The sequence below is a fragment of the Camelus dromedarius genome, chromosome Y (assembly GCF_036321535.1).
Source record: "Camelus dromedarius isolate mCamDro1 chromosome Y, mCamDro1.pat, whole genome shotgun sequence".
Lineage (NCBI taxonomy): Eukaryota > Metazoa > Chordata > Mammalia > Artiodactyla > Camelidae > Camelus > Camelus dromedarius.
Window position 1 is genome coordinate 2,226,589 of NC_087473.1, and position 15,400 is coordinate 2,241,988.

Consider the following 15,400-nt stretch of genomic DNA (forward strand, 5'->3'; position numbering starts at 1 on the left):
AAGGCGAGGTATTTGTTCCAAAACTGTTTTATCGTGAAAAATGCAAGTACAGCGCTACGGAAATAGGAAAAACACTGAGAATCAAGAGTAACAGTTCCTACTGAAAATCGATCGCATTTTTCTAGATGAACGAACATCACCACATGCTCATTTCTGAGAGATAATTGAGTTTAAAGCATTAATTCAAATAGATTTTTGGGAACACAATGATATATTAAGATTGCAAAAAACACTCCTTACATATATAAGGGGATGTACTAGAACCAACCTGGTTTTCATAGGAAAACTGCAGGTACATCAAATCAGTACTTGTAAAAATTTTGAGAAATCAGGGTGAAAGTTTCCACTGCAAACCATTCCATTTGTGCTAGATGAACGAACGTATTTCAACATGCACTTTTCTGAGAAATGTGTGTTTGAAAGCCGAAATTCAAACTAGCTTGTTTGGAACAAAAATTTTCTTTTCAGTTGCATTTTACACTCCTTAAATATATAACGGTATGTAGTAACACCAACTCGGATTTCCAGTGAAAACTTCAGGAACTTAAAAGTGGCACTAGGAAACAGACTGAGAATCCAGAGTAAAAGTTTCTCCTGCAAAGCCATCCCATTTTGCTAGATGAATGAACGCCTCCCCACATGCTCAGTTCTGAGAGATAAGTGTGTTTGGAAGGTGCCTTCACCTATCTTGTTGGGAAAACATGGTTTCTTTCAGTTGTAAACTACACACCATACATTTATATGAGGACGTACTAGCTCCAACACGGTTTTACACAGAAAACTGCAGAAACGTCTTTCCGGCACTTTGATAAAGACTGAGAAACTGGAGTAAAATTTTCTCCTGCAAACCGTTCATTTTGTGATTCATGAACCAACGTCTCTACACATGCAAATTAAAGAGAAATACCAGTCTGTGAAAGCCTTCCTTCACCTAGCTTGTTAGGAAGATGAATCGTCTTTTCAGTTGCAAACTACAATCAATGCATATATATTGGGTGTTAAAAGCTCAAAAACAGTTATCGTTATAAACTGCAGGACCTTCAAATTGGTCCTTGGAATCATACTGAAAACCTGGAGTAAATGTTTCTCTTGCAACCCGTTCAGTTTCTCCTAGATAAATGAAAGTCTCTCCACATTCTCGGTTCTGAGAGATAAGTGTGTTTGTAAGCCTTACTTTGCCTCGCTGGAAGGGAACATAAAGTACCATTTCAGTTTAAAACTTACATACGTACATTTATATGAGGAGGTAAGAAATCTAAATCGGTTTTACACTGAAAACTGAAGGAACTTCAAAGTGGCACAGGAAAAAATCTGAGAAAGCAGAGTAATAGATACTGCTGCAAACCAATCATTTTGTGCTTGATGAACGATCTTTTCTCCTCTTACTCAGTTCTGACTGATAAGTGTGTTTAAAGCCATACTTCACGTAGCTTGTAGGGAACACAAATATTCCTTATGGTTGCAAACTACACTCCTTAAGTATATATGGGGAGGTAATAGCTAAAACTCGGTTTTCCAGGAAACTGCAGGAACTTTAAAACGTCTATTATAAAAAGACTGAGAAATCAGGGTAAAAATTCCACTAAAAAACCGTTCCATTTGTGCTAGATTAATGAAGGTCCCTACACAAGCTCAGTTCTGAGAGATAAAGGAGCGTGAAAGCCGTCCTTCACCTAGCTTGCAGGTAGCACAAATTTTCTTTTCAGTAGCAATCTACACTCCATACATATATATGGGGAGGAAGAAGCTCCAAATCACTTTAACAGTGAAGACTGCAGGAAATTCAAACCGGCTCTAGGAAACAGACTGAGATACAAGAGTAAAATTTTCCCTGCAAACCGTTCCATTTGTTCTAGCTGAACGAACGTCTCTCCACTTGCTCCGTATGGAGAGATTATTGTGTGTGAAAGACGTCCTTCAATGAACTTGTTCGGAACACAAAGTTACTTTTCAGTTGCAAACTATGCTCCTTAAATATATATGGGGAGGTAGTAGTTCCAGCAATTTTTCTGTAAAAACAGCAGGAACATCAAATAGGCACTAGGAAACAGACTGAGAAAGCAGAGTAAATGTTTCTCCTGCGAACAGTTCCTTTTGTGCTCGATGATGAAGTTCTCTCCATATGCTCAGTTCTCAGATATAAATATGTTTGAAAGCAGTCTTTCATATAGCTTGTTTGGAACACAGAATTGCTTTTCAGTTGCAAAATACACTCCATACATATATATTGGGAGATACAATCTCCAACTCGATTTTCGTGAAGAAACTACAGGAAATTCAAATTGGCACTAGGAATCAGACTGAGAAACCAGAGTAAAATATAACCCTCCAAATATTTCACTTTCTCCTACACTAATGAAAGTCCCTCCACATGCTCCTTTCTGAGATTTAATTGTGTATGAATTCCGTCCTTCACCAAGCTTGTTGGGAACAAAAATATTCTTTTAAGTTTCAAGCCACAATCCATACATATATATTTGTAGGTACTAGCTCGAACTCAGTTTTATGCTGAAAACTGCAGAATCGTTGACCTGGCACTAGGAAACAAACAGAGAATCTAGTGTAAAACTTTGCCCTATAAACCAGTTGCTTGGTGATAGATGAACAAACGTCTCTCCAATTTCTCAGTTCTGAGAGATATTTGTGTTTGTAAACCGTACTTAACATAGCTTGTTGGGAACTCAATGTACATTTTCAGTTGAAAAATTTTTGTCCATACATGTATAAGGGGAGGTACTAGCTCCAAAACTATTTTATCGTGAAAAATGCAAGAAAAGCACTACAGAACTAGGAAAAACACTGAGAAGATTAACAGTTCCTACTGAAAATCGATCACATTTTTCTAGATGAATGATCATCACCATATGCACATTTCTGAGAGTTAATTGAGGTTAAACCTTAATTCAACTAGATTGTTGGGAACACAGTTTTATATTAAGATTGCAAAAAACACTCCTTACATATATAAAGATATGTACTTGAAAAAATTTGTTTTTCAAATGAAAAATGCAGGTACATCAAATCAGCACTTGTAATAATTTTGAGAAACAAGGGTGAAAGTTTCCACTGCAAACCATTCCCTTTGTGCTAGATGAACGAACGTCTTTCAACATGAACTTTTCTGAGATATGTGTGTTTGAAAGCCGAAATTCAACTAGATTGTTGGGAACAAAAATTTCTTTTTCAGTTGCAAATTACAATATTTATATTTATAACGGGGGGTAGTAACACAAAATCGGATTTCCAGTTAACTCTTCAGGATCTTAAACGTGGCACTAGGAATCAGACTGAGATTCCAGAGTAAAAGTTTCTCCTGCAAAGCGATCCCATTTTGCTAGATGAATGAACGCCTCCCCACATGATCAGTTCTGAGAGATAAGTGTGTTTGGAAGCTGCCTTCACCTATCTTGTTGGGAAAACAAGGTTTCTTTCAGTTGTAAGCTACACACAATACATTTATATGAGGACGTACTAGCTCCAACACTGTTTTACACAGAAAACTGCAGAAAAGTCTTTCCGGCACTTTTATAAATTCTGAGAAACTGGAGTAAAATATTCTCCTGCAAACCGTTCATTTTGTGATTCATGAATCAACGTCCCTACACATGCAATGTACTGAGAGATACCAGTCTGTGAAAGCCTTCCTTCACCTAGCTTGTTAGGATGATGAATCAACTTTTCAGTTGCAAACTACAATCCATGCATATATATTGGGTGTTAAAAGCTCAAGAACAATTATCGTGATAAACTGCAGGTACCTCAAATTGGCCCTTGGAATCATACTGAAAAACTGGAGTAAATGTTTCTCTTGCAACCCGTTCACTTTCTCCTAGATAAATGAAAGTCTCTCCATATTCTTAGTTCTGAGAGATAAGTGTGTTTGTAAGCCTTACTTTGCCTCGCTGGAAGGGAACTTAAAGTCCCAATTCAGTGTCAAACTTACATCCTTTCATTTATATATGGAGGTAAGAAATCCAAATCGGTTTTACACTGAAAAATGAAGGAACTTCAAAGTGGCACAGGAAACAATCTGAGAAAGCAGAGTAAAAGGTATTGCTGCAAACCAATCATTTTGTGCTTGATGAACGAACTTCTCTCCTCTTGCTCAGTTCTGACTGATAAGTGTGTTTAAAGACATACTTCACGTAGCTTGTAGGGAACACAAATATTCCTTATGGTTGCAAACTACACTCCTTAAATATATATGGGTAAGTAGTAGCTAAATCTCGGTTTTTCAGTAAACTTCAGGAAATTTAAAAAGTCTATTATAAAAAGCCTGAGAAATCAGGGTAAAAATTCCACTACAAACCGTTCCCTTTGTGCTAGATTAATGAAGGTCTCTCCAGAAGCTCAGATCTGAGAGATAAATGTGCGTGAAAGCCGTCCTTCAACTAGCTTGCAGGGAGCACAAATTTTTTTTCAGTAGCAATCTACACTCCATACATATGTATGGGTAGGTACAAGCTCCAACTCACTTTAACAGTGAAGACTGCAGGAAATTCAAACCGGCTCTAGGAAACAGACTGAGAGACAACAGTAAAATTTCCCCTGCAAACCGTTCCCTTTGTTCTAGCTGAACGATTGTCTCTCCACTTGCTCCGTTCGGAGAGATTATTGTGTGTGAAAGACGTCCTTCAAGGTACTTGTTTGGAACACAAAGTTACTTTTCAGTTGCAAACTACGCTCCTTAAATATATATCGGGAGGTAGTAGTTCCAGCAATTTTTCTGTAAAAACAGCAGGAACTTCAAATAGGCACTAGGAAAAAGACTGAGAAATCAGAGTAAATGTTTCTCCTGCAATCAGTAATTTTGGTGCTTGATGACGAACTTCTCTCCATATGCTCAGTTCTCAGATATAAATATGTTTGAAAGCAGTCCTTCATAAAGCTTGTTTAGAACACAGAATTGCTTTTCAGTTGCAAACTACACTGAATAAATATATATTGGGAGTTACAATCTCCAACTCGGTTTTCGTGATGAAACTACAGGAATTCAAATTGGCACTAGGAATCAGACTGAGAAACCAGAGTAAAAGATAATCCTCCAAACATATAACTTTCTCCTACACTAATGAAAGTCCCTCCACATTCTCCGTTCTGAGATTTAATTGTGTGTGAAAGCCGTCCTTCACCAAGCTTGTTGGGAACAAAAAGATTCTTTTCAGTTGCAAGCTAGAATCCATACATATATAATTGTAGGTACTAGCTCGAACTCAGTTTTATGCTGAAAACTGCGGGATCGTGGACCTGGCACTAGGAAACATACAGAGAATCTACTGTAAATGTTTGCCCTATAAACCAGTTTGTTGGAGCTTGATGAACAAACGTCTCTCCACTTTCTCAGTTCTGAGAGATATTTGTGTTGGTTAACCGTACATAAGATAGCTTGTTGGGAACTCAATGCACATTTTCAGTTGAAAAATTTTTGTCCATACATGTATAAGGGGAGGTACTAGCTCCAAAACTGTTTAATTGAGAAAAATGCAAGAATAGCTCTACGGAACTAGGAAAAACGTTGAGAATCAAGAGTAAAGGTTCCTACTGTAATCGATCACATATTTCTAGATGAACGAACATTACCACATGCTCATTTCTGAGAGATAATTGAGTTTAAAGCCTTAATTCAACTAGATTGTTGGGAACACAGTTTTATATTAAGATTGCAAAAACACTCCTTACATATATAAAGGGATGTACTAGATAAAACTTGGTTTTCAAATGAAAAAAGCAGGTACATCAAATCAGCACTTGTAATAATTTTGAGAAACAAGGGTGAAAGTTTCCACTGCAAACCATTCCCTTTGTGCTAGATGAACGAACGTCTTTCAACATGCACATTTCTGAGATATGTGTGTTTGAAAGCCGAAATTCAACTAGATTTTTGGGAACAAATATTTTCTTTTCAGTTGCAAATTACACTATTTACATTTATAACGGGGGGTAGTAACACAAAATCGGATTTCCAGTTAACTCTTCAGGAACTTAAATGTGGCACTAGGAATCAGACTGAGAATCCAGAGTAAAAGTTTCACCTGCAAAGCGATCCCATTTTGCTAGATGAATGAACGCCTCCCCACATGATCAGTTCTGAGAGGTAAGTGTGTTTGGAAGCTGCCTTCACCTATCTTGTTGGGAAAACAAGGTTTCTTTCAGTTGTAAGCTACACACAATACATTTATATGAAGACGTACTAAATCCAACACGGTTTTACACAGAAAACTGCAGAAACGTCTTTCCGGCACTTTGATTAAGACTGAGAAACTGGAGTAAAATTTTCTCCTGCAAACCGTTCATTTTGTGATTCATGAAGAAACGTCTCTACACATGTAAGGTAATGAGAGATTCCAGTCTGTGAAAGCCTTCCTTCACCTAGCTTGTTAGGAAGATGAATCTTCTTTTCAGTTGCAAACTACAATCCATTCATATATATTGGGTGTTAAAAGCTCAAAAACAATTATTGTGATAAACTGCAGGTACTTCAAATTGGCCCTTTGAATCATACTGGAAACCTGGAGTAAATGTTTCTCTTGCAACCCGTTCACATTCTCCTAGATAAATGAAAGTCTCTTCACATTCTCAGTTCTGAGATATAAGTGTGTTTGTAAGCCTTATTTTGCCTCGCTTGTAGGGAACATAAAGTACCATTTCAGTTTCAAACTTACATCCTTACATTTATATGGGGAGGTAAGTAATTCAAATCGGTTTTACACTGAAAACTGAAGGAAATTCAATGTGGCACAGGAAACCATCTGAGGAAGCAGAGTAAAAGATACGGCTGCAAACCAATCATTTTGTGCTTGATGAACGAACTTCTCTCCTCTTGCTCAGTTCTGACTGATAAGTGTGTTTCAAGCCATACTTCACGTAGCTTGTAGGGAACACAAATATTCCTTATGGTTGCAAACTACACTCCTTAAATATATATGGGGAGGTAATAGATAAAACTCGGTTTTCAAGTAAACTGCAGGATCTTTAAACCGCCTATTATAAAAAGACTGAGAAATCAGGGTAAAAATTCCACTACAAACCGTTTCGTTTGTGCTAGATTAATGAAGGTCTCTCCACAAGCTCAGATTTGAGAGATAAATGTGCGTGAATGCCGTCCTTCACCTAGCTTGCAGGGAGCACAAAGTTTCTTTTCAGTAGCATTCTACACTCCATACATATATATGGGGAGGTACAAGCTCCAAATCACTTTAACAGTGAAGACTGCAGGAAATTCAAACAGGCTCTAGGAAACAGACTGAGAGACAGGAATAAAATTTCTCCTGCAAAAATTTCCTTTGTTCTAGCTGAACGAACATCTCTCCACTTGTTCCGTTCTGAGAGAATATTGTGTGTGAAAGACGTCCTTCAAAGAACTTGTTGGGAACACAAAGTCACTTTTCAGGTGCAAACAACGCTCCCTAAATATATATGGGGAGGTAGTAGTTCCAGCAGTTTTTCTGTAAAAACAGCAGGAACTTCAAATAAGCACTAGGAAACAGACTGAGAAATCAGAGTAAATGTTTCTCCTGCAAACAGTTCCTTTTGTGTTAGATGACGAACTTCTCTCCATATGCTCAGTTCTCAGATAAAAATATGGTTGAAAGCAGTCCTTCATATAGCTTGTTTGGAACACAGAATTGCTTTACATTTGCAAACTACACTCCATATATATATATTGGGAGATACATTCTCCAACTCGAATTTCATGAAGAAACTACAGGAAATTCAAATTGGCACTAGGAATCAGACTGAGAAACCAGAGTAAAAGATAATCGTTCAAACATTTCACTTTCTCCTACACTAATGAAAGTCCCTCCACAAGCTCTGTTCTGAGATTTAAGTGTGTGTGAAAGCCGTCCTTCACCTAACTTGTTGGGAACAAAAAGATTCTTTTCAGTTGCATGCTATAATCCATACATATATATTTGTAAGTTCTAGCTCGAACTCAGTTTTATGCTGAAAACTGCAGGATCGTGGACCTGGCACTAGGAAACATACAGAGAATCTAGTGTAAAACTTTGCCCTATAAACCAGTTGCTTGGTGCTAGATGAACAAACATCTCTCCACTTTCTCAGTTATGAGAGATATTTGTGTTTGTAAACCGTACTTAACATAGCTTGTTGGGAACTCAATGTACATTTTCAGTTGAGAAATTTTTGTCCATACATATATAAGGGGAGGTAATAGCCCCAAAACTGTTTTAACGTGAAAAATGCAAGGACAGCACTACGGAAATAGGTAAAACACTGAGAATCAAGAGTAACAGTTCCTACTGAAAATCGATCGCATTTTTCTAGATGAACGAACATCACCACATGCTCATTTCAGAGAGATAATTGAGTTTAAATCCTTAATTCAACTAGATTGTTGGGAACACAGTGATATATTAAGATTGCAAACAACAGTCCTTACATATATAAGGGGATGTAGTATATACAACTTGGTTTTCAAATGAAAACTGCAGGTACATCAAATCAGAACTTGTAAAAAATTTGAGAAACCATGGTGAAAGTTTCCACTGCAAACCATTCCCTTTGTGCTAGATGAACGAACGTCTTTCAACATGAAAATTTCTGAGATATGTGTGTTTGAAAGCCGAAATTCAACTAGCTTGTTGGGAACAAAAATTTTCTTTTAAGGTGCAAATTGCACTCCTTATATATATAACTGGTGGTGGTAACACCAACTAGGATTTCCAGTGAAAATTTCAGGAACTTAAAAGTGGCACTAGGAAACAGACTGAGAATCCAGAGTAAAAGATTCTCCTGCAAAGCGATCCCATTGTGCGAGATGAATGAACGCCTCCACATATTGTAAGTTCTGAGAGATAAGTGTGTTTGGAAGCTGCCTTCACCTATCTTGTTGGGAAAACAAGGTTTCTTTCAGTAGTAAACTGCACACCACACATTTATATGAGGACGTACTATCTCCAACACGATTTTACACAGAAAACTGCAGAAACGTCTTTCCGGCACTTGGATAAAGACTGAGATACTGGAGTAAATTTTTCTACTGCAAACCGTTCATTTTGTGATTCATGAACAAACGTCTCTACATATGCAAGGTACTGAGAGATACTAGTCCTTGAAAGCCTTCCTTCAACTTGCTTGTTAGGAAGATGAATCTTCTATTCAGTTGCAAACTACAATCCATGCATATATATTGGGTGTTAAAAACTCAAAAACAGTTATCGTGATAAACTGCAGGAAATTCAAATTGGCCCTTGGAATCATACTGAAAACCTGGAGAAAATGTTTCAACCGCAAACAGTTCCTTTTGTGCTACATGACGAAATTCTCTCCATATGCTCAGTTCTCAGATATATATATGGTTGAAAGCAGTCCTTCATATAGCTTGTTTCGAACACAGAATTACTTTTCTGTTGCAAAATACACTCCATACATATATATTGGGGTTACAAACTCCAACTCGATTTTCGTGAAGAAACTACAGGATATTCAAATTGGCACTAGGAATCAGACTGAGAAAGCAAAGTAAAAGATAATCCTCCAAACATTTCACTTTCTCCTACACTAATGAAAGTCCCTCCACATGCTCCGTTCTGAGATATAAGTGTGTGTGAAAGCCGTCCTTCACCTAGCTTGTTGGGAACAAAAATATACTTTTCATTTGCAAGCTACAATCCATACATATATAATTGTAAGTTCTAGCTCGAACTCAGTTTTATGCTGAAAACTGCAGGATCCTGTACCTGGCACCAGGAAACATACAGAGAATCTAGTGTAAATCTTTGCCCTATAAACCAGTTGCTTGGTGCTTGATGAACAAACGTCTCTCCACTTTCTCTGTTATGAGAGATATTTGTGTTTGTAAACCGTACTTAACGTAGCTTGTTGGGAACTCAATGTACATTTTCAGTTGAAAAATTTTTGTCCATACATGTATAAGGCGAGGTACTACTTCCACAAATGTTTTATCGTGAAAAATGCAAAGACAGCACTACGGAAATAGTAAATCCCTGAGAATCAAGAGTAACAGTTCCTAATTAAAATCGATCGCATTTTTCTAGATGAACGAACATCACCACATGCTCATTTCTGAGAGATAATTGAGTTTAAATCCTTAATTCAACTAGATTTTTGGGAACACTGTGATATATTAAGATTGCAAATAACACTCCTTACATATATAAGGGGATGTACTAGAACCAACTTGGTTTTCAAATGAAAACTGCAGGTACATCAAATCAGCACTTGTAAAAATTTTGAGAAACCAGTGTGAAAGTTTCCACTGCAAACCATTCCCTTTGTGCTAGATGAACGAACGTCTTTCAACATGCACATTTCTGAGATATGTGTGTTTGAAAGCCAAAATTCAACTAGCTTGTTGGGAAGAAAAATTTTCTTTTCAGTTGCAAATTACACACCTTAAATTTATAACGGGAGGTAGTAACAGCAACTCGGATTTCCAGTAAAATCTTCAGGAACTTAAAAGTGGCACTAGGAAACAAACTGATAATCCAGAGTAAAATTTCTCCTGCAAAGCGATCCCATTGTGCTAGATGAATGAACGCCTCCACACATGCTCAGTTCTGAGAGATAAGAGTGTTTGGAAGCTGCCTTCACCTATCTTGTTGGGAAAACAATGTTTCTTTCAGTTGTAAACTTCACACAATACATTTATATGAGGACGTACTAGCTCCAACTCGGTTTTACACAGAAAACTGCAGAAACTTCTTTCCGGGTATTTGATAAAGTCTGAGAAACTGGAGTAAAATTTTCTCCTGCAAACCGTTCATTTTGTGATTCATGAACGAACGTCTTTACACATGAAAGCTACTGAGAGATACCAGTGTGTTAAAGCCTTCCTTCACCTAGCCTGTTAGGAAGATGAATCTTCTTTTCTGTTGCAAACTACAATCCATGCATATATATTGGGTGTTAAAAGCTCAAAATCAATTATCGTGATAAACTGCAGGAACTTCAATTTGACCCTTGGAATCATACTGAAAAACTGGAGTAAATGTTTCTCTTGCATCTCGTTCACTTTCTCCTAGATAAATGAAAGTCTCTCCACATTCTTGGTTTTGAGAGATAAGTGTGTTTTTAAGCCTTACTTTGCCTCGCTGGTAGGGAACATAAAGTACCATTTCAGTTTCAAACTTACATCCTTATATTTATATGGGGAGGTAAGAAATCTAAATCTGTTTTACAATGAAAACTGAAGGAACTTCAAAGTGGCACAGTAAACAATCTGAGAAAGCAGAGTAAAAGATACTGCTGCAAACCAATCATTTTTTGCTTGATGAACGAACTTCTCTCCTCTTGCTCAGTTCTGAGTGATAAGTGTGTTTAAAGCCATACATCACGTAGCTTGTAGGGAACACAAATATTCCTTATGGTCAAACTAAACTCCTTAAATATATTTGGGGAGGTAATATTTAAATTCGGTTTTCCAATAAACTGCAGGAACTTTAAACTTTCTATTATAAAAAGACTGATAAATCAGGGTAAAAATTCCACTACAAACCTTTCCGTTTGTGCTAGATTAATGAATGTCTCTCCACAAGCTCAGTTCTGAGAGATAAATGTTCGTGAAAACAGTCCTTCTCCTAGCTTGCAGGGATCACAAAGATTCTTTTCAGTAGCAATCTACACTCCATAAATATATATGGGGAGGAACAAGCTCCAACTCACTTTAACAGTGAAGACTGCAGGAAATTCAAACCGGCTCTAGGAAAAAGACTGAGAGACAAGAGTAAAATTTCTCCTGCAAACCGTTCCCTTTATTCTAGCTGAAAGATCGTCTATCCACTTGCTCCGTTCGGAGAGATTATTGTGAGTGAAAGACGTCCTTCAAAGAACTTTTTGGGAACACAAAATTACTTTTCAGTTGCAAACTACGCTCCTTAAATATATATGGGGAGGTAGTAGTTCCAGCAGTTTTTCTGTAAAAACTGTAGGAATTTCAAATAGGCACTAGGAAACAGACTGTTTCTCCTGCAAACATTTCCTTTTGTGCTAGATGACGAAATTCTCTCGATATGCTCAGTCCTCAGATAAAAATATGGTTGAAAGCAGTCCTTCATATAGCTTGTTTGGAACACAGATTTGCTTTTCAGTTGCAAACTTCACTCCATACATATATATTGGGAGTTAAAATCTCCAACTCGATTTTCGTGAAGAAACTACAGGAAATTCAAACTGGCACTAGGGATCAGAATGAGAAACCAGAGTAAAAGATAATCCTCCAAATATTTCACTTTCTCCTACACTAATGAAAGTCCCTCCACATGCTCCGTTCTGAGATATAAGTGTGTGTGAAAGCCGTCCTTAACCTAGCTTGTTGGGAACAAAAAGATTCTTTTCATTTGCAAGCAACAATCCATACATATATAATTGTAGGTACTAGCTCGAACTCAGTTTTATGCTGAATACTGCAGGATCGTGGACCTGGCACTAGGAAACATACAGAAAATCTAGTGTAAATGTTTGCCCTATAAACCAGTTGCGTGTTGCTTGATGAACAAACGTCTCTCCAATTTTTCAGTTATGGGAGATATTTGTGTTTGTAAACCGTACTTAACATAGCTTGTTGGGAACTCAATGTACATTTTCAGTTGAAAAATTTTTGTCCATACATGTATAAGGCGAGGTACTACTTCCAAAACTGTTTTATCGTGAAAAATGCAAGGACAGCACTACGGAAATAGGAAAAACACTGAGAATCAAGGATAACAGTTCCTACTGAAAATCGATCACATATTTCTAGATGAACGAACATCACCACATGCTCATTTCGGAGAGATAATTGAGTTTAAAGCCTTAATTCAACTAGATTGTTGGTAACACAGTGATATATTAAGATTGCAAACAACACTCCTTACATATATAAAGGGATGTACTTGAACCAACTTGGTTTTCAAATGAAAACTGCAGGTACATCAAATCAGCACTTGTAAAAATTTTGAGAAACCAGGGTGAAAGTTTCCACTGCAAACCATTACCTTTGTGCTAGATGAACGAACGTCTTTCAACATGCACATTTCTGCGATATGTGTGTTTGAAAGCCGAAATTCAACTTGATTGTTGGGAAAAAAAATTTCTTTTCAGTTGCAAATTACACTCCTTAAATTTATAACGGGAATTAGTAAAAGCAACTCGGATTTCCAGTGAAAACTTCAGGAACTTAAAAGTGGCACTAGGAAACAAACTGAGAATCCAGAGTAAAATTTCTCCTGCAAAGCGATCCCATTGTGCTAGATGAATGAACGCCTCCCCACATGCTCAGTTCTGAGAGATAAGTGTGTTTGGAAGCTGTCTTCACCTATCTTGTTGGGAAAACAAGGTTTCTTTCAGTTGTAAACTACACACAATACATTTATATGAGGACGTACTAGCTCCAACACGGTTTTACACAGAAAACTGCAGAAACGTCTTTCCGGCACTTTGATAAAGACTGAGAAACTGGAGTAAAATTTTCTCCTGCAAACCGTTCATTTTGTGATTCATGAACCAACGTCTTTACACATGCAAGGTACTGAGAGATACCAGTCTGTGAAAGTCTTGCTTCACCTTGCTTTTTAGGAAGATGATTCTTCTTTTCAGTTGCAATCTACAATCCATGCATATATATTGTGTGTTAAAAGCTCAAAAACAATTATCGTGATAAACTGCAGGAACTTCAAATTGGCCCTTGGAATCATACTGAAAACCTGGAGTAAATGTTTCTCTTGCAACCCGTTCACTTTCTCCTAGATAAACGAAAGTGTCTCCACATTCTTGGTTCTGAGATTTAAGTGTGTTTGTAAGCCTTACTTTGCCTTGCTTGTAGGGAACATAAAGTACCATTTCAGTTTCAAACTTACATCCTTACATTTATATGGGGAGGTAAGAAATCCAAATCGGTTTTACACTGAAAACTGAAGGAACTTCAAAGTGGCATAGGAAACAATCTGAGAAAGCAGAGTAAAAGATACTGCTGCAAACCAATCATTTTGTGCTTGATGAACGAACTTCTCTCCTCTTGATCATTTCTGACTGATAAGTGTGTTTAAAGCCATACATCACGTAGCTTGTAGGGAACACAAATATTCCTTATGGTGGCAAACTACACTCCTTAAATATATATGGGGAGGTAAAAGATAAAACTCGTTTTTCCAGTAATCTGCAGGAACTTTAAACCGTCTATTATAAAAAGACTGTGAAATCAGCGTAAAAATTCCACTAGAAACTGTTGCGTTTGTGCTAGATTAATGAAGGTCTCTCCACAAGCTCAGTTCTGAGAGATAAATGTGCGTGAAAGCCGTCCTTCAACTAGCTTGCAGGGATCACAAAGATTCTTTTCATTAGCAATCTACAATCCATACATATATATGGGAGGAACCAGCTCCAACTCACTTTAACAGTGAAGACTGCAGGAAATTCAAACCGGCTCTAGGAAACAGACTGAGAGACAAGAGTGAAATTTCTCCTGCAAACCGTTCACTTTGTTCTACCTGAACGATATTCTCTCCACTTGCTCCGTTCGGAGAGATAATTGTGTGTGAAGACGTCCTTCAAGGAACTTGTTTGGAACACAAATTTACTTTTCAGTTGCAAACTACGCTCCTTAAATATATATGGGGAGGTAGTAGTTCCAGCAGTTTTTCTGTAAAAACAGCAGGAACTTCAAATAGGCACTAGGAAACAGACTGAGAAAGCAGAGTATATGTTTCTCCTGCAAACAGTTCCTTTTGTGCTAGATAACGAACTTCTCTCTATATGCTCAATTCTCAGATAAAATATGGTTGAAAGCAGTCCTTCATATAGCTTGTTTGGAACACAGATTTGCTTTTCAGTTGCAAACTTCACTCCATACATATATACTGGTATTTACAATCTCCAACTCGATTTTCGTGAAGAAACTACAGGAAATTCAAACTGGCACTAGGGATCAGACTGAGAAACCAGAGTAAAAGATAATCCTCCAAACATTTCACTTTCTCCTACACTAATGAAAGTCCCTCCACATGCTCCGTTCTGAGATTTAAGTGTGTGGGAAAGCCGTCCTTCACCTAGCTTGTTGGGAACAAAAAGATTCTTTTCATTTGCAAGCTACAATCAATTCATATATAATTGTAGGTACTTGCTCGAACTCAGTTTTATGCTGAAAACTACAGGATCGTGTACCAGGCACTAGGAAGCATACAGAGAATCTAGGGTAAATCTTTGCCCTATAAACCAGTTGCTTGGTGTTTGATGAACAAATGTCTCTCCACTTTCTCAGTTATGGGAGATATTTGTGTTTTTAAACCGTACTTAACATAGCTTGTTGGGAACTCAATGTACATTTTCAGTTGAAAAACTTTTGTCCATACATGTATAAGGCGAGGTATTAGTTCCAAAACTGTTTTATCGTGAAAAATGCAAGGACAGCACTACGGAAATAGGAAAAACACTGAGAATCAAG